Here is a 21,686-nt window from a genome sequence, read left to right as displayed (position 1 = left end):
AATCCTTCGCCCCTGTGAACTTATTTTTCATGTTTTGCTGCTGCTTAGTGTTCAATAAAGATGAGTTAAATTATAATATTTGCTGTGGTTGTTCTTATTGTATTGTTGTTAGTGAAGTACTGAAAGGAGACAGATAACTTAAGGTCACCATTTTACCATATCTTGATTAAAATAAGTATTTTAGTCCTATGTTGGTTGGATTCAAAACAAATCAATGTAGCAGCAACCTATTAGATGTATCAACAAAGGAGACAAGTTTTACCACCCAAAACACAAATGAAAGAAGTTAAGGTCATTAGAAGAAAGACAATGAATGTTTTAAGCAGACACTATTCATTGCTTGTTCATGCTAGCTAACCCACCCTTATTACAGAGCACTACAGCAGTTTTGTTGTGAGCTGGTTAGCTCGTTCTGCTAGCTGTACCTCCAGATCTGTAACTCAAAAGGCTGTTTTGTGGTTGTGTTCCTAGTCTGCGTTTTTTTTAATGTTTTGCATTTTCACATATAGACTTGAGCTCTAGGCTATAAGCAACACCAACTGTTTCCTTTCCCATTTAGTTGTGCTGACATTGATGGCTGCAAGCTTACAAACAGTAGGCTATGAAGAAAAAATGCTAACAGGAGTAAAGATTACTTTGTCCTTTTTTTAACCTGCCAGAAATTAACTGTGTCTTTTGTCTTTCCCACACAGTATCACACTTAATACTTTGTGGGAAAACCCGTCATAGACATTGGCAATATGATACGTAATCTGCAAACATTGACATCAGAAGGAAGAATAAAGAAGCTTTGTTACTTGCACAAAATAATGCAAAAAAGTCTTCAACTCCTCCAACTCGCTTGCAGTGATTTTTTTCTGAATATTACATGAGCTGTTTACAGATTTTGCTCACCTCGACTTCTATTCTTCGAAAATTTTACCAGGAGGCTGGCTGTAAAAAAATGGTGATGAGTTTTCAATCACTATGCAGCCCATCCCCAAAAGTTTGGGAGATTTTCAGGGGTTTTGTGCATGTGTGAAAAGAGCTATTGTGTCAGATAGAAAAATTCAATTTGGGTGTATATGGCATGTCTTGGTGGAGTTTGATCAGAGCTTTATATTGTAGTTAGCTAACATGGAACATACAAACAGTACATTGCAACAAAAATAAGAAAAGCAAAACCTCTAATGTGCTCAGAAATCCTCAAGAAATGTATTAACCACAAAATAATACAAGTAAAAGTTGATCACGTTTTAATCTAATGTGCCCAATCCACATCTTGAGGGGAGTCATGCTGAGGAGGCGGTGTCGTGCATGTGTCTGACCTGAGCATGCGCTGAATTGGGGTTTGTTCTGGGCTGTCCTTTACTCAGGGAGCTTCTGTGGGTACTGGCATACAAACAATATGTCACAAAGATCTCAGAAACCCCCTCCCTGATGCACAATCAAGAGCTATTATGCTGTCATATCTAGTCTTTAAAATTAGACTTTCACCTGTCACACAGCCCTTCAAAGAGCTATAAGTTTTTAGTCAGTAATTGTGGCTTCTTTCTTGTTGCTTTTTCATGTCACTTTGATGGCCAATAGTTGCTAGAACAATGCTAGAAAATTGAGCATATGTTTGTTTTAAAAGATTACATAGTTAGGTTGTATTATATGAGTTTGTTTCAGATGTTAGTGCTCTCATATCTCAGCCCTTTCGCCCGCCAGGTGGTTGATGTGGGACGCCATGTTCTGTCTCTTAATCTCACTCTGATTTTTTTTTCTCCCCATGGCTTCGTTTTCATTAGGATTTACTGAAAGCAGCTTATCTCTGAAAGGCTGTTTGTGTCTGTATTGATGGACTCAAAGGTTTTCCCCCACAGAGTTGTGATGCTTTATGAATGTTGCTGATTAACGTCATCCATTTACTGCATAAAAAAATGAAGTCTGCAAAATATCCCCAAAATATATTGTTTTATTTGGATTTTACTGTTTGATAACTTTTCTTGGCTAGCTTATTAAATAGTCTGCATCTAAGATCCTGGCCATGTGGCTTTCAAATGACAAACATGTAAAGGAGATAGTATCCTGTGTAATTTAATGAAAAATATAGCCTATATTTAAAGATGACATGAAACAGCAATATGATACTTACCAACCATTTATGTATCAAAATTATTATTTGTGAAACAGGCACATGATCTAAGGAGGTAATTTGATATTAACGATGAAATTGTGAAGAGTATGCTTTTGCTAGCTAAACTTGAGTCTAAGCACCGTTCTAAATTAAAGATTAATTGATTGGTTGGTTAAAACTTTAAGCAAATAATTTTTCCAGAAAGAAAACACAAGTTTATTCTGACATGCATTTCAAGTTCTGTAGCCACACCAGAGCATAAATGCTAATCAGCAAACGTTAACAACAAGCTAAACGAAGATGATGAACATACAGTAGGAAACAGTAGTAGCATTGTTATTGTGACCATGCTAGCTGTAACATTTAGCAGTTCAAGTTCTTCTGCAAAAATAGATTAAATGGTCGAAGGCAAATGTTAGTCACAAGCTTAAATAAGTTATAAACATAGGATGTGGTCAAAATCGTGTACTTTCATTCATATGCAGGATGACCTCACATTGAGTATGTGCTGCATTCACAACTGATGGTATCAGAGCTGCTAAGTATGCTAGTTGTGTATGCAAGAAGAATCGGTTGTAAACTAGATTGGTCATATCTGTGTGATACAGGAACTAGGTCATACTCAACTGCCCCACAATGCATTGCGGCTGTAAATAGTGGTATAGGCCTACATTGAAAGTACCCATGTAATATGTTTTATTTTTGATCAAATATTATTCAAATAAGTAAACTGATTAATGAACATATGTAATTTGTAGTTAATTCTATATACAGCCCGAAAGCGTGCCAGCCTGAAACTTACTCAACTTTGCTTGGACCGGAAGTAAGCTACATGATTAATGAAGTAATTTGACGCAGGGAGGATGTACATATGTTGCTAACAGCTGGGTAACCATCAGGTAAGTGTTCAGTATTGGGTCAGTATGTAGTAGGCAGTAAATTTGTATGTGGCTTTGGATACAGTCATAGTAAACTTTGGTAGCATTGTCAACGTAAGCATGCTAGCCTTAGCATTTAGCTTGACGCACAAGCTTGATTAAACTTTATTCACCCAGTGTCGCAATCTTGCTCTGTCATACAACCTAATAGCTCCATCTGTTCATCTGTCACTGCCGTGCCAAAAGGAAACACAACGATGGACTCATTTGCAGAACTTGTTGCAAAACTCCAATGGAAATCACTAGAGGAGGAAGTGCTGACTTGTTCAACCACAATTTGGCAGTGTTAAGCAATTTGGTGCCTGCACTGTCATGAAATGGTATAATGTAAGAATGTGTCACATTTGATATCAGATGTTGAGTCAAAAGTTTTGACTGTCTGATGTAATCTTCAAAGGCATTTATGAAATCCAAAACTGGAAGTGAAAAACTTAAAACTTCAGAAAATAAGTAAAAGTTAGGGGTTGTGATTTTGAAAAAAACATTTTACTGTGTAAAGTAAGCCTTTGTCTTGAATACTGTACAAACTTGTTGCTTTACTTCAGTAGGTTTGAATGTCTTTAAGCCTATTTGAAGCTCTCCCAAAAACAAAGCTATGACAATGTCAATGGGTTTGGTTATAATTTTTCCCCAACAAGGGGTCACCGTAGTGGAAAAACTATAGTTCCGAGTCAGTTTATTAAAAAAGGGTCACAGCCACTTTTACATTATTTAGCTCCAATCAGTCTAGATCAATGTTTTTGTTGCTCTTAATCCACAGACTGAGAATGTTGTTACAACTCCCTGCGTGGTTTTCATGGGCACATTTTTTCTGCTGAGCTGTTGTACGAGAGGAGCAGGGATGGTGAGCTGCAGATTTCCTGTCTATAATGGAGGGGAATGCTTGTGAGAATAGCAGCCGCAGCGGGAGCCAGAGCTGGAAATAGACAGTGGTTTAGGAATTACAGACTCTCAGTCCCTCTGTTTTTAACTCTTAATACTCTCATCATTGTTGCCCTAAGAGAGTGAGAAATGGTTTTAAATGGTCTCATTGACACACTGGTTACATGTTAGACATTTTTACTGTTTTACTTTAATTTACAGTCTTCAAGATTCATTCCCTGGTCTACTTGAGAGCTTGAAGCACTGGCATTAATGTATAACATGGTCAAATTATTTTGCATTTGGTGAAGTTAACTCTGAAACCTGGCTTACACTGTGAGATTTTTCCCCGACTGTATAAAAGTCGGGGTGGCATGTCAGCTCACACTGTACGAGTGACTCGTTTACGACGCCCGACGAGACCTTGTCATTTATGTACTCATACTGTACGACCTGATTGTCGGACACAGTCGGAGAGCTCACACTGTACGAGTGAAATTGGGACGGAGCGTTGACAATTTTTTATAAAGTTTCATTTGAAAAAAACAAAGGATGACGGTTGGTGAAAGAGAAGGAAGTGGAAGTTGTTGTAGGATAGAGGAAAGTAGATACAATCATAGATATAGGGATACAATTTTCAGAAAAGTGCTGTACTGATGATCTGTACTGAAAAGTAAAAAAAACAACAACGCCGTGTTGTGTCCTGCCGCTGGTCGCATTAACTACATTCCTCCCTTGACTCTTGTGATTATATTGTAGTCACACAACTTCTGCTGGACCCTTTCATGACTTCATCGTCAAGATTTTAGATTCTAAATATTAAGCATGTTTGAAATAAATCGGGGCGTCCCCGACGATCGCCGGGCAGATCGGGGATTGATTGGATCTTTTGAACCGCTCACACTACAAGATAATCTGAGCAGATAATCGGGTCCGAGCAGCCTTGAGTTGGGAGCGACCCTGCGATTGTCGAGAAGGAAAAATCGGATCTCAAATCGTCCCAATTATCCTACAGTGTGGGCCAGGCTTTACACTCTTTACGTTTTATTTTTATTTGCCCCACATTTTTGACCATCCACTCTTTTGATTTAAATTACCACCTGCTCATCCACAGCATAACAGTCCTCTGAGCTAGCTTGATAGAAAAATATCCAACCCATACTTTTGTTATTTGTAGAAAGTACGGCATTTGGTTTAAGTAGATCACCTTTCCCTGCAACATGTAATTGTCATGACTTGACATACTTCACTCTGAGGGTTTGCCTTTTGGCCCTCTGACTTACTTCTGAGCTGTAAACAGGATCCCATAGCTTCAAGTTGTGACATGACACATGTGCCCACGTTTACCAACATATAGAGGCTTACTTATTTTACACTGCATACCAGTTGGCCCAAAAAACATCAATTACACAACAATTTAGTTTTTTCTTAATGTATTTACTTATCTATTTAGATATTGTTGTTTTTGATTTAATTATTAGCCATAATGTCGTAACCATCCAGGGTAGACTTACCACAAGGTACCGAAGTGCATATATACACAAACTACAAAATAATACAACATTATTATGAACAATTTAAACACTAAAATAAAGATACATGTAGAAAGAAGATCAGTGTAGTTCAGGAAGAAGCACGCTTCACTATTGCTTGTTTGGGCGTATGGTTGGGTCGCGTTGAATCGCAATTCATTGTGGGATGCGTAGTTCCTTCACTCCTGAAAAAATGATGTACACAGTCTTATTTCTTTGCCAAAATACATTTTGATGTAAGGATTTTCTGAAATGTGAATGGATTAATTTGAATGAGCACATTTACTTGGGTAATCAAAGATGTCAGAAAAAGTGGGTGGTCGCTGTTAGACTCTGTTAACAAACTGCTACTGATCAGAAAGAAACATTTCTTTTTTTACTTTATGCTATGTTGTAGAGCCAATGAGCCATCAAATCAGAATGGTTCTTTCCCAATCGGCCGTGTAATGTGTCAGACCTGAGACAGCATTCATGTCTCACTTAATGGCATTTCACACACTGACATTAACTAATTCCAATACACATTTATTTGCAGCCGCCATAGCAGCTAGTGCAATTTGCCAAATGACAAATCGGAGCTGTGGATCGAATCACTGACCTTCCAGATTTTCTTCCACTGACTGACTATACCACTGAGCCACAGCCACCCCTCAAGGTACACAGTTGTGGACAAGTGGACATGCATGGATTATCTATTTGCACAGCCTTGCAAGGCCCAATTTGACAAATTTATGTTCACAAAACCAAGAAAACCTCTTCTTTATATACTATTCTAAATGTATGTACGTACCCTGTGCCTCTGTGAAGTGCCTGTCAGCACGTGTTTTTGATTGGACTTATGCAATATGTTTGTACTTACTGACTTTGTTCCCTCCTTTTTACATTCTGACTTGTGTTTTTCTTTGAGGGTCAAAAACAAAGATTTAGCCCCTTCTCTGAACACACGACACTACAAATGTGTGTTGTCTGTATGTCAGAGTGTTTGTTTGCTTATACCTGCAGCTTTATAGGATTTTATATAACTGCTTTCATGCGATGTGCATATTCACATAGAAAATAAAAAAAACAAGCTGTAACTTGGCTTACATAAAACAAATGTCTTGTTTGCTGCAGCACATGCTGTGTCCACATGAAACTCCCACTGCTCTGTTTACTATCGTCTCCATCTCCACCCCTTTATCTGTTTCCTTTTCTGTCACTGCTGTCTCTATAACTCATCTGGCACCTGATAAAGTTCCACCTACACCAGAAACTCTTCCAGATCTTCACACCCTCCACGGCTATAAAGAGACAGCTGGGTTAAATGACAGCTATCACGATCCTCTTCTCTCATGCCTCCGTCCCCATGAATCCCTCCATCTAATCTTTTCCTGGCAGCAGACCCCTCTCTTCTTCATTGATACATATCAGGTCCATGGAGGGTAATTTTGGATGGCATGGAGTGACATCTGATGGATTCAGTTTATTAAGCGCTGCTGCAGAATCACGTGGGGTTTCATATGGATGCTTAACATAAACACTCATAACCTTACTACCTCATGTTAGAACAGCAAATACTCTCAGTACCAGCAGATGAATAGCCGTTGATATGGTTTGTAAATGGTATGGAAGGGCTCCTGATTGGTCTACAGAGCTCACTGTTGATGAATGAATTAAGGTCAAAGCTGGAGGATTGGCGAGGATACATTTAGACACCAATTGATGCTATGAAGCAGGATAAGAGATTTTCATTGGACGTTACTGGGGTCAGTCAGCTATTGCATAACATGACCTGCAGTATTGCTTTCAACTCGGCCAATGTTGGACTACTAACAATAAGCAATACATGTTCTTACACAGACGTACAGATGCTCTATAAATGCATGTGTTTGTGTCCTTACATTTTATTTACTGTTTTTCTATGGCAACAAGTTTCTCAATATCACAACTTATTCATCTCGTATCCGCAGAGCGGTTTGGCATGTCATGGTCCTGTCCCTCACAGTAATTGTCTTTTCTCCTTGGTTACCAGAATACTATCTAGTTATCATTGTATCTGGTATGTAGATGAGATCAATAATCTGTCATAATGAGACAACCATCTTTGGTTTTCTGAGATAACGAAAAAAAAAAAAAGTCTAAATCTCGACAAAATGGAGTAAATAAAATGTCTCAATGCATGTCTCTTTCTATAATCCTAACAAGTTATCTTTTTTATGACCTATTTAGCTGGTTGCAACCCAAAGTCCAGTTTTTAAATTTCTGAGTCCAGATGAAGAAGTTTGCCTGTGTGTGATGACTGTGCACAACCCTCTTGTGTACTCTCTTCTTTACAGTCTGTATGATTGGAGCCATGCATGCTACATGTTTAATGTTTATGTCCATGTAAAATGTCTGCATAGCTTCGGGTGTCTGTTTTATGTCTTTCTCTAATTTTGCATTAACCTTGACTTTTGAGATTTAAGTGTTGGCATTTAGTATATCAAATGGACAAAAGCGTGTTTGTTTTTATTTTTACAGAATTTAATTTATAATCTCCTTTATGCATTAAAAAAATAATCTGTTCAGTCTTGTCTCTTCTCTTTAAGTGTCACTTGAACGCACATGAATTGCCCCCCCATGGTCTGAATTAGCTTGATTAAAAGCTTGGAGCACCTTTTTCCAGCTACATGTCATTATAATGCCTTGACGTAGGTGTTTTTATTGTATCTGTAAACACCGATAGTTTTAAACTCTTGGCTGTTTGGCCTGTTTGTTGGTTTTCGTCTTCGGCTTTGAACTTTAAATTCCTGTTGAGTGACACTGCCTCCGGCCTCGAGGTGAAAATCGGCTTGTGAACTGTTCAGAGCCAGTTTGAACAGGATGCATGTGGACTAAAAATCTTTACACGAGAAGATGGGAAAAAAAACATTTGCAGTTTCAGCAGATGGGTTGTGATTTGCATGACTCTCTCGTGTCCTCAGGGTATTCGGGATTATCTTAAGTAAATTATGTAAACTTTTGTGAGAACACAAAAGCACATGTAAATGAGAACATGTTATTGGTATCACATATTCTTGAACAAACAACTTTCCCTTTTTATCTTTAATCTAACCAATAAGATGTCTCTTTCATGCTTCTGAAATTCCCATTACTTGAACCTGCTACATTCAAGCAGCAGCTTTTTCTGTCTCAGCTTTTAGCACAATATTGCTTCCTGATCTTACATACTTGGATCATTACTCCTGCAAAGCTAGAAGACAGAGTTAACACAATTACTTTTTTAAAACTACAAGAATTTGACTCTACCGTCTTGCTAGCTGCTCTGTCCTCTTCTTCGTCTGCCATCTTGGATATGTTGTAAACAGTACCCCATGACTTCTGCAGCCTCACAGCCTCCCAACGCCAACAACAAGTCTGCATATGTTTTGTTTAGGTTCACCTGCCACAACATGTGACCCTCCCAAAGTCATTCAAGGTGATTCTTGTTTTATAACCCGCAAAAGTACAAGATTTCCGGTTAAGTGCTCAACTCCAGGAACATTTATGGTAGATTATGATCTATCTCCATATCCCCATTTGAGCATTGCAGGACGTTATATTGGGATGTAAATGCAACAGAATTATACATTTTAGGAAACGAAAGACTTAAATAATTATTGTGTTTAACTATTGTATCTAAGTACTGACATTAGCTGGTTGGTGGACTCGTCCATTGTTTCTGTGTTGAGACCTCCAATCTGTCACCGGAATGCCTCAGTTTACTGAGAGACCAAACTATTACATCGTGTGTGTGTGTGCGTGTGTGCGTGCGTGAGTGCGTGCGTGCATGCGTGCGTGCATGTGTGTCTTTAAAGAAAATACAAGAGGTCAGGACCTAATGTACTCTGTAAACCCAATGCTCCCAACAAAGACTTAATAGATACTGGTGGATGGACTGTTTTTACCTACTTCTTCAATTGAAATAGCATAAAGTTTCTTGATAAATTGGCACCCCAGCCACTTTTTTATAATCCCAAAAAAACCCTGATCTTCAAAATAATGCTTTTACTAGGTGACACAGTAAGAAATAATTACATCGCGTGAGCTCAATGACGGAGAATGTTTGTTAAAGACGTGTCTTGAGGAATGACCTTTTGTTTTTTTAACTGCTTTCATTTCTCGACAACAAATAACCTTGAGAGATCTAATGTAAAAGCCGAGACTGAAGCCAAACGGTTAATGGAAACATTTTACAACAGTAGATTCCTGTTTTGGGAGCCATGAATGGGCATTTTATTGCACGTTACACAACATGTTGGCAGGATGGGAAGTGCCAACACTGTAACCCACACGTCTGCAGGGACTCGTAAAACATGAGAGAAACATAGAAGGATTCGAGGAGTGTGCAAGTATTTTGTTTATGCAACATTTGTGCATGTTCAAGAGTGTTTTGGCATATCAGTAAGGAATTATTTTTACTCAATGGGGAAAGATCCCATTAATCTGACTTTTTTAGATCTCCTCACAATGTGTCAAATGTTAAGACAAACTTTCAGATCTGATGTTTGATGTTCCTTGGAAGAAAAATTGTAGCTCAAGATAAAACATACTTTTGCAGGTTTTGTGATTTTCTAAATTTCTTCTTTTTTTGTTAGATAATCGTTCGTTGTTGAAATTCATACACATACCCACAGGTAACAAAAAACAAAACGTGACTTTTAATATTTAATTTTAGCCTTTGGCTTTATTTGCAAAAAAAAAACAAGCAGCATGTTTGTCACCTGGTGACATGTGACAAAACTTAAACAAGCAAAAACTTGAGTTGTGAACATAAATAGCCTTAATGTTCACAATCTTTCCAGAGTGCCTAGCAATAGCACCAGTGATAGCCAGGCATTGTGACAGACTGTAAGCAGAATAAAAACACAATTTTATTTGTAAAATTAAATATTTAAATGAATGAAAAATAACACTGTTTTATTTAGTAAAAATTAACTTTACTCTCTCTGCTTGCTCTACAAATGCAATGGCTATCTGCTGAATACTGGATAATGTAGAGAATGATGAAGACTATAACCTTTACCCCTAGACGGCGTACAAGAAGAGGGATGTCTTTTTTAGCCAGACGTGACCATTTTTGGACCACAATTGTGATACTCATTGCTTTGTCTTTAGACTACAGGTTGTGACCAAGCAGCAACCTCAAATGTTTAAAGATAAAGCTAAAGCCCCATCTTTAAATTCCCATATCTGTAAAAACTGTGTGAGTTGTTTACTCATTTGTTTTGATAAAAACAAGGTGAAGACTTATGCCTAAATTTACATAAATAATGGGTGTGGCTGAGTTGGCCGACAGGTGTAGCTGTTTGCCAGTTTTAAGGCCCATCTTTGCCTCGATTGATTGAAGGTTAGGTTGAGAAAGTATTTCCACAAAAAAAAAAACATACGCACACAAAAACATTGTAACAAAGAAGGCTTAAAACCAGCAGTTGAGACCATACACTGATTAAGAAAAGAGACAAAAAAATCAACTGAAGGGGATGTCAAATTGTTGTAGTTGAATATATCTGGAGTTTTCGTTTGAATCGCCCTCTGTTGGTCATTAGAAGTATTGCAGCTTTAAGCCAATTTGTTATTTGCTTCACTTTTGATACAAAGAAGCTACGTCCACTAAATACAACCTATGCTTTACCATAAGTAAGGTATGGGAGTGTCTCAACTTTCGACAAGTTTAGGCTAGCAGTTTTCCTCTGTTTCAAATCTTTATGCTAAGCTAAGATAACGCTCCCCTGGCTGTAGCCACATACATTTACCGTACAAACCACAGAGTAGTGTTGATTTTCTCCTTTTTCTGTCAGCGAGTATCTGAATAAGAGTATTTTTAAATGTCCAACTCATAATTTTACCTCCTATATAACATAACGACCTATCGTCTGCCCCCTCTGACCCGCACTCTGAAATTGAACCCCACAACAAACTGATCAATCTGTTTATAGCTTTGGATAAAAAGGGAATGGCAGGTGTTGAACTACATTTGGTGTAACCTTCAACATTTAGCCATTTCACTGAGGTTGTCTCGCCACTTTAATACACAGAGTAAATAGAGAGAAGTTCAATAGGCTCCATGTTGCTCCTAAAATTTCAACACGTGGATCATACTGAGGTCCTAGCTCAGCCAGATTTCTTCTTTCCATGAATCTGTCTTATAGTCACGTCTATTTTAGGATGGAAACATTCTGTCCATTTAGCATTTGCACATGCATCAGCTTGATAAAGTCCAGGCCACCACACAGCGTTGGAATTCAATCGCCCAATCCAAGTCCCAGCAGGAGGGCGAACAACAGACTATTAAATTGACGAGCGTTACATCGACACCAGAGGACATGAGCAGCTGGGAGGAGAAGGGGAGACGAGATACTCCAGCTCACGAGTTAAGAAGGATGAGGATTTAAATTATGGCCTGTCGCTAAGGTCCACGACTCCATATTAGCAAGTATGATGTATTCATGTTCGCCCCCGCTGACCTCTGAGTGTTTATAGAATCCCTGCAGTGCCTGTATACCTTCACCGATTATGGTGTTAGCAGTATTTCGCTCATAAACATATAAACTAATAGACAAATATTATTGGAGTTACTATGTAGGGTCACTGAAGTACAATTCAAGCTAGTTTTACTTGACTGAATAATCTATTTTTCAAACACTTCAAATCACTTGCTATACTAGGGCACAATCACACTTGGCAATCCGTATGCTCAAGCATGTTTGACCCTCAAAGTCCAGAACATGAAGTATAATCCATCCCAGTGTTCCAGTGTTATGTGGGAATCTGATTGAAATGACTCAAAATAAGCCACAAAGTCAGTGAAGTTGCAGTCATGTTCTCTGTGTTGTTCTTGAGTTCTCCCAACTCGGGTAAAACTTTGAATGCAAGACTAACTCATTAGTTATGCAGTCACTTTACTCTGATTGTGCTTTTTATATAATAAAGAGGAGTTTTGATGTATAATTCAGAATTTCTTGAAAGTTGCTGATATTAGGCCTCCTATAGGAGCACCTAGCAGCAGTAGTGGGACACACTATGAATGTTTACTTGCTAGCCATATATGACAACGTCTTGGTTTATCTTATGGCATTCCTCTGGTTATATTCCTGACTGCAGCTCCAGAGGTAGTCAGGGGAGAATCAGTCGGACATGCGTGAGGTCTGGAGAGGCCAACATCCTTTCCCCTCAGTCTCAGTCCCACTGTCGCCCCTTGTACTCCCGACTGTGAAGGAGGAGCGCTGTCAGCTTACACAAAGATGCTGAATCGAGTTAATTACTTCAGCCTTCTTGTTCGAGACACTTTCCTTTCACAGGACGGACAAGAATCTTTCATCTTATTTCTGCAGAACAATAACATCTCCCCCCAAACAGCAAAGCTTGTGCGTTTTCACACTCATATGACCTGATATAGCTTGAGAAAGCACTTCTCCAATAATTTCCAACAGCTGCTGATTTCTCAGATGACTTTGAACGGGACAGTGTGTTGACACTGTGCACGTGAGCATGTATATGATAAACACTGATACACTTGTACATGGCGTTCTGTACATTGTGTTCCCTGTATGTATCTGAGGCACAGAACTGGAGCACAGGAACACTGTCTCCCCCTAGTGGTCATATATATATATAGCAAGGCAAAGGTCATTACTCGACAGCAAGAAAGGATCACATGAATATGATGCACAACATGCATATGCAGACACACACTCACAGATATAAGCATGGACTCTAACATTTGGGTCATGCACCAGTAAGTGGTTAAATGAAGTAAAACATGTGATCAACTTTACAGAGAATGAATGAATGAATGAATGAAACCTTTATTGCCCCTAGGGGAATTTGATTTGCACAGAGAGCATAAAAAACACAATACAAACAAACATTTGCTGGACAGCACATGAGACCACATAAAAACACACTAAAGCATCACATGATTCAATGAGGGATTTCAGCAAGTTAAATAAAGTGCAGAGTGCCAAGTTCGTCCTGTATAATCAGCTCTTAATCAGCAGCTGAATACTGCGCGGTACAAAGGATGTAATGCCTCTTTTAGTCCTCATCTTGGGCATTCTGTACCTGCGCCCTGAATTTAAGAGCGATCGAAGAACGCTTATTGGTAAAAGATTATTATTCTATTTTTTTATCAAAATTATGTTAATGATAAAGTACACTGTGGCCAGTTTCTGACACTGGGGACTTTGTATCTGATAAATCCTCTAAAATAAATGTAAAGCTGACTGTAATTTCCCCCTCATACGTCTCTATGTTAAGACCCAAAGAATAAATGTGTCCAGACCAAAAAGTAGTAGGATAGTTTAAATTTCCTTGGAGACTATACATTTTTATGTAGCCTATATTATTGTACTTTTTCAATCTCAGTTTATTATAACCTGCAGACGATCCAAATTATGGAATAATCTCCCTTTACATTTTTTTTTTAACCAACAAATACATTTCTATGTGGACAGCCCAAATAAGCTGGCTACAACCTCTACACTGTAAAAACAAAAAGGCATGATAACATAAAATTCTAAGTTAGTTTTACTTCAAGTCTATGAAAATGTTTTGTTAACTCAATATTATACGTTTCTGTCACCTCAACTAATTGAAAGTTTTCCAACTTTGAAAAGTGATTCATATTAACTTAAAAATGGAGAGCTCTATTTTTGATTGAGAGGAGTATTTCTCTTGGTGCAGCAAGGGGCTTTCGAGGATGTGAATGGAGATGTACCTGTGCTGGGCAGTGAGACTGAACGTGCTCTTTTGTAATCTGGAGTGGCTGGATTTCCCGGATTTCTTGGTGAGTGAAGTTGCCGTGCTCATGATGCAGAGTCTTTTGGAACAGTGGTCAAAAAAGTTGTCGAGGTCGTCAAAACAGTTCTCCAGGGGGTCCACACCGGTTGAGATTGTATTCAGATTTTAGAAAAAGAAAAAGGAAATGGAGTTTGTAGAGAGACTACAGAAAAACAAAATGCTTAAAAGTCCAGTCAGAGTCATTTGTTGTCATCTAGCAGCTGGATGCCGCCATCATGGATCTCGCACTGTCTCGAGAGAGTTGAGTTCATTGTTGCACTGAAACAATAAACCAGTTCATGAGTGATTTTGGTCTTGGCGATAGTGGGCGCCTGCAGCACCCAACCACAAAAGAATATTAATTTTTTCACCAGTCCATCACTCATATTCATTGAGTGATTCATGCATTGACTTCTTTATCACCAGCAAGTCAAACATTTCAGACAACAAGATCCACCCCATCATCATAGTGACCATGCTCCAGTCTCATTCAAATGGAATTCACCCAGTTTACATAAACCCATCACTATCTGGCGCAGAAAAAGCTTTCGATAGAGTAAACTGGTCCTTTCTAAGAAACACACTCCACAGATTTGGTTTTGGGGAATCATTTATCAACTGGGTCAGTACACTACAGAGCTCACCAACAGCCACTGTTATCACCAATGGACAATCATCACAACCCATCTCACAGAACAGGGGGCAGGATACTGCTCTCCACTGTGGCGGCGATCATCTCTGGAGCCGGCTCTTTGTCCAGCATGAAGAACTCCACACTCCATACTGTCAAAGTCAGTTCAATTAGAATGATTACAGCCAAAACCAGCTTAAAATGCAGTTGGAAAAACATCAATGATAAACACATAAGACGGACGATGCAGCAAAGATATATTCCAATACAGTTTAATTCATGGATATACCACCACAAAGCATTATCTCTGTCTTAAAATAAAAATTGTAAACTAAAAGTGGTACCAAATATGTTAACAGTCTATTTGCTTCATAAGGTTAAACATTACACCATGAGTACTTTACTGTTAGAAGTAGATATGAATAGCCGTATCTCATCATGAGTTCACCTGTAACATGACAAAATATTTTTTTAGCAATATTTCAGTATATAAAATATGCACTTTTTGGGGGGTCGGAGGGTTTCCTGAGGTAAGACGTGACGTAAAAAAGATAATGCGGAAGTATCTACACGACGTTAGAATGAGAATATTTACCTTTATATCAATAAAGTTGCTCCGTCCGCCACATCAGCGTCGTTTTTTTCCTGTCATGTCCTACCTCAGGAGACCCCAGCCCTCCCTCACTTCTGACAAGGATAGTCTCCCACTGTGAGAAGCATATGTGAACAGCCAGGTCAGGAGAATCTCTGGAGCAGTCCTAAAATTATCTAGATATTGTGAGTGCATGTGTGCAAACGGCTATAGAGTAAAATATAAATTAAAGCAAGTGCTGATGAACGGAGACTATAAACAAATAAAATAAAACATCACCATCAAAATAACAGGAAGGCCTTTTGATAAAAGTATTTCAAGGGGATTTCAAAGAAGATACTGATGTTGCAAGTCTGAGATCCTCAGGAAGGTAGTTCCAGCCTGAACAGCAAATGCTCAGCCTCCTTTGCTTTTTAGGTTTGATAACACTACTGTGAGTTACTGTCCAAAAACATGAGCCCATTAATGTGTATCTTTTTGTTTCTAAATGTTAAGATGATAATAAATGTTCAGGAGTTGAAAGGACATTTAAAGTGTTAAGCGATGTATATACTGTACTTACCTGGAATTAAGCCATCGCTGACAGAGTGAGTGAGCAGATCTTGGCCTGATGAGGGTCCTTCATCCAGTGAGTTAGAACATTTTCTTTATCACCCTGTGAAGAGATTAGTGTTATAAAAATCTACACCAAGACATACAAGATGGTTTTCTCTCCAACAAGAAAGTGCAGTATTTATTAAAGTCTTACAGAAGAACCTAATGAATATTGGTGGTGACCACTGCCCCATTCAAGTGTCCATGGACTGAGGAAAAGCTGTGTAGGCACTACACTGAGGTTGGGAGTTTTCTGAAAGCAGCCTAGAAATATTTGGACATTGTCTCAGATCTTTTCTGAAGTGTTTGTTTTACCATAAGATCATCTCATTAAATATGTAAATTATTGATTCTATAAGTTTATTGCATCTGAAAATGCTGAGAAAAGTGACCAATAAATGGTAAATGCAGCAAAAGAACTGGTTTTTGCACATTCTTTGGTGGAAATGTTTTTACCAACAAACCAGCACAGTATTTTAGGTAAAAACATTTGTAAATGTTTAGATGTGATATTTGATCGGATCTGCTATTAAAGGTTGAAGAACTTAAGTTGGCTGGTTTCTATGATAAAACAAATAACCTGTAGAGATTAAACCTTTTTTTAATTGTTATTTGAAAGAAAGTTTCCACAAAAGTAAAGAGAATCACTAAAAATGTATAAACTAAACTGATTTGCGTTGACTAAAATATAAATTCAATTTAAATTGATGAATTCATTTACCTCAATATTTTAGGTGGATTCAACTTTTTATAAAGTATTTTGAATTTTTGATTTCAAGTCAAAATAAATTGATAGACCATTTTGCCTTAACTAGATCATTTGCAGAAACTGAATTTTGATCAAAAGTTTTGTTTACTTAAAGATTTAAGTACAACTGACTTGATGTCAAGTTTATTTGACTAGAAAAAAATGTTTTCTTTGGAACAATCATACATTTATCTCAACTTATCTTTTTAAGTTCAGTTAACTTAAAATGTTAAGGCAGCCCGGACACTAACTTTTTTAAGTTATAACAACTATGTTTTTTTTTACAGTGTTGAGAAAGCCACCCTGCATGTCCCTGGCTGGTTTTTAGGAAATTCTCCCTCATATTCTAATTTAATCAAATTATCGTTCTAATTATGTGTTAGTAAACATATCTGAAATACTGTCTGCTTATAATGAATTACAAGTTTCAGACAGCTTTTCAGCATGTCATCCAATATCTCCATTGTGTCTTATATGATTGTGTTATCAATAATCCCAAACTGAACAGACTTGAATAGTAGGCCAAAAGTTCAAATATGCCCAGGAAAACACGAACATAGAGTTTGCGCATATGCAGATAATGAATTAGACGGAGACTGCTTTGAGATAAAAGATTTACAGAGACCTTTAGACTGGAGGACTTCAGACACATCTTTGCTGGCTGCTGTAAAACAAAAACACAAACAGTTGTGCGACAGAAGAAGACAGCACAATTACAACGACTAAAATGATAGTAAAATGCAATGAACTTTACCAAGGAATATTGAAGTTAAAGTCAGCATAAACAAATTGGTGACCGCCATTGTGTGGCTTTTATAACACCTTATATTATATATAAATCAAATTTTCCCTGTAATCCAGGCTGAATCCTGACCTCTGCTGGTATAAGGAAAAAAAAAAGGGGGGGGGGGTGGGTCAAGTTATTTGTAAGCCACTGAAAAGTTTGAACATCACAAACTAAAGGTTTTACTTGATAATAAAACAAGATTGGATTACCTATTTTATCAATAATAAGTCATGATTTTTTTTAACAACCTGAGTTCAAGATTTCATCCTTTCCAACAATCACATTACTTTTGAACAACTGAGCCCTGAACAACCCGTTAAAGGACTCTTGAGCCACCTTGTGGTTATCAAAGGTTATGTCCTGTAGCAGAGTGTGTGCTATGTTTGTCATCACTTTTCCTCTTTGTCTGAATAACCTTGCTAATTAATAACAAATGTCCAGTAAGTCAAATCTTTTTTTAAATCTTTTTTTAATGTGTAGAGCAATGTTGATCAAACCAAATCACTGATGTTGGGTTATTATTGTATCTGCACCATATTATACCACACATGTAGGGTTTGTATGTTGATGTTATCATAAAAAATAAAAAGCTAACGAATAAAAACGCAGATGCAGGTTTTTCATTATACAGGATAATTCAAGGAGTGTTGTATCACACACAACAGCAGTGTTACAGCATGAATGTCAACAGGGAACTGTTTTGTCACATTTTCAGCAGTACTGTGATAATATTGTGTCTGATTAGAGAACTGTTGGTGTGGAGGTGTAAAACTGATCTGGTCTTCATGCCACACCAGCACATCTGGTATATTAAAGTAATAACAACACACACTTATTGCTGACTTAAATATCTGCTTGTAACAATGTAAAAAGCTGTAAGGACTCTTTTCAGCCACAGGATGGAGCAATATAAATTGACACCTCAAATGTTGCTTTTCACCATGATTATAGGCCCAGCACAAAAGAAACATGTTCTTGCGTTGGTTAATTTTTTGATTACAGTACGTTTCTCATGTCACAATGTCATCCATCTCTGTAAGCCAAGCAAATCATTGATGGGCAAGTCCTTTAAAACTAATTTACCTCCACTGGTCGAATCCTCAAAATGTCAAAGACACTTCATGGCATGTCTTAATTTCCTACCTCCGAAGAGCGGTAAAGCTCCACCGTCATCACATCCAGGGCGTTACAAAGCAGTTTCACCCAAACATGAGGAGCAGAGAAATCATGGTCGACTCGTTGTTGCCAAAGGACAGCAAGAAACAGTTGGTGCAAGGGATCACACTGCAGCCCGCTGGAGAGAGACAAAGGGGGAACATTTTCTGCAAGGAATGCTTACCAACAATTTACCAACGAGAAAGATTAAGTTTGTCATAAGGTTTGGTTGAAACAAACCATTAAACAACTCAAAAATGGAAGAAATCCTGCTCTAGCAAACCTTTTGCTGAATGCTTATGGGTGGTTACCAATAACTAACTCTGAAAAATAAAAATAGTTATAGTTTGGAGTTAAACTAATTACTGCAACTTAAAAGAAAACATGCAAATAATTCATATTTTTCATGATTTTCAATAATTGTTTTTTATTTTCACAAATTGTATTATATTATATTTTAATTGCCAAATTAATAATGTGGGAGAACCGGAGCACCCGGAGTAAACCCTAAACCCAGAAATAACTACTAAAGACCTGCCGATGCAACAAGTCGATTTGCGACCCATTCCTAAAAAGCCAAAGCTTTTTGCTTTGTGTGGGATAAATCAAGTCCCATTCTTGCTCTGATCCTGGAGTACACAGAGGCCACTTTCCTGTAAGGCCTGGAAAAAGCAGCTCGAACATACTTGGCAAAAGACCGAGACGCTTCTACAACCCAGAAACTTTCTGGTTCTCGAAACATATATTCCTCTATTAGGTCCCAGTCTTGTTTGTTGTCTTCTACTGCCTCTTCTACGTCTTTAACAAAAAAACGGCCGGCAATTCTTTCTCTGACAAAGGTTACAACTGATGATACCTTCCTCAGGGTCCATGAAAAAGCAGATGGAATTTTGTCACAGAGAAAATCATTACCTCTGTAGACACAACTACCCAAAATAAAAAACAGACGTTGGTGCTCATCTGGGTAGTAGATCCTTGTAGACATGTTCCTAAAGGCTTCTTTGATCCAGGAAATGACTGCTGCAACATTTCTGGAGAGATTACAAGAAGAGCTGTAAACCCCAATAGCTAAAATAAAAAGCAGACCCATTGTTGGATCTTTCTTAATAGCACTGTCAATGGCATGTTGAATCTCTTCTCTGCTCAGGGAACAACTATTTGCCAAGCTTGTCCTGGAGAAACTATCTTCAATTCCATCCCTGATCAATGAACACAAGTCTAAAATTCTTGCTTTGACTCCGTATCGGGCCATGTTGGAAAAGGATGAGATTTTTTCGCAAGCAAAGCCGTAAAGCCGAAGAGCAGACTTTGGTTTGTCTGGGTCAGCAGTTTCCAAAATTTCCCTGACTGGCTCATTTAAGGCAATAAATGGGCGCGGAGCTATAGACAAGTAGGGAGATGTATTGGGGGTAGTATCCTGATCCAGCAATCTGAGAGCCTCGTTCCTTTCACCTGCCATGTCTTTCCTTGATTTGGCTTGTACTTGATTAGGCCTACTGGGAAATTCATGGGGTACAGAGGTTTCTGATAAGTTAGACGTAGTAGAAGTGGAAAAATAACGTTCCCAGTTTCTGCGGCTACGAATACTTTCTTTGTTCAGGTCCATCTTTGATCGGCGTGGTATTATAGGGCTCTTTGGCACTGCCATGGGCCAAGATGTTGAACTTCGTTGAGTAATGGGTGCAGACGCTGCTGGTTTGGATAAGTCAGGTGTACTGCAGGAAACATTTTCCCAACGAGGTTGGACAAGGCGACCAATAATAGTTGTTTGCATCCGTGGAAGCAAAGACATGTCGACAAATAGCAGAAGTTCAAAAGACAATTAAGTCAATTAAAAATGGTTGTGAATTGTAACTGTTCTGCTCTGCTCTTAAGAGGAATTGAGAGAAAATCGCGTTGGTGCTTTGTGATGAAGGAATGCCTGGAAGCATCAAAGCCCAGTTACGTCATAGAAAAATAGAACGTGACATTTTTGAAAAATAACAATGGCGGTAGGTTTGAGCAAAATGAACTGGTAAGTCTGAGAAACCTGTGTGTTATCTTTCATCTGATTTCACGCCCGTTTCGTAAATATGACTGCAGCTTAGTGTTGCCAACCCTTAAATGATGCTTAGGCGATATTGTCAGTGTTACCTTTATGGATTGAAATGAATTGAATCAGCACCACGGACAGAGCCCAGCGCTGTCGTGTTACTATGCCAACGTAGCCCAGCGCTGTCGTGTTACTATGCCAACGTAACTATTGAACTGAGTAGATTGTTTGTTTAGATTACGGAAGTGTCTTTATAGCCCAAACTATAAAAGTAAATTTATTCACCTGTGTAAATCTCTCCTCGTCGTTACTGCTGGGAACAAAAACACTTAAAATGGGCAAAACGACCAAAGAAATTACAATAAACTGTGTACTGTTACTAGGCTACCTCTTTTAAAAAGTGCCGGTAAAATGTATGCACGGTTGCTAAACAGCCACTACGGACGTTATTCCATTACATTTGTGTATTTTCTTTAGGCTTTTCCTAATGTAAAAGCTTTTCAAGACAAAGCTGTTTAGACTGCTTTAATGTAGGCAAAGCCCTGAAAACAAATAAACAGCGTCCCCTGGTTGAAAGATCATATTATTGTCTCACTTCATGTTCTTCTGTATTTCACACAAGAAGCCTAGATCCACTTTACAGAGGCTAAGAAAAATATTTTAATGGTCAAGAAGTATCACCTCCTTAAATGTGTAAATTATTGATTCTATAAGTTTATTGCATCTGAAAATGCTGAGAAAAGTGACCAATAAATGGTAAATGCAGCAAAAGAACTGGTTTTTGCACATTCTTTGGAGAATTTTTTTTTACCAACAAGCCAGCACAGTATTTTAGGTAAAAACATTTGTAAATGTTTGGATGTGATATTTGATCGGATCTGCTATTAAAGGTTGAAGAACTTAAGTTGGTTGGTTTCTATGATTAAATAAATAACCT

This window comes from Labrus bergylta, chromosome 8 (assembly GCF_963930695.1).
Source record: "Labrus bergylta chromosome 8, fLabBer1.1, whole genome shotgun sequence".
NCBI classification, from domain to species: Eukaryota; Metazoa; Chordata; class Actinopteri; order Labriformes; family Labridae; genus Labrus; species Labrus bergylta.
The sequence above is the reverse complement of the archived record's forward strand: the minus strand, read 5'-3'. Positions refer to the sequence as shown.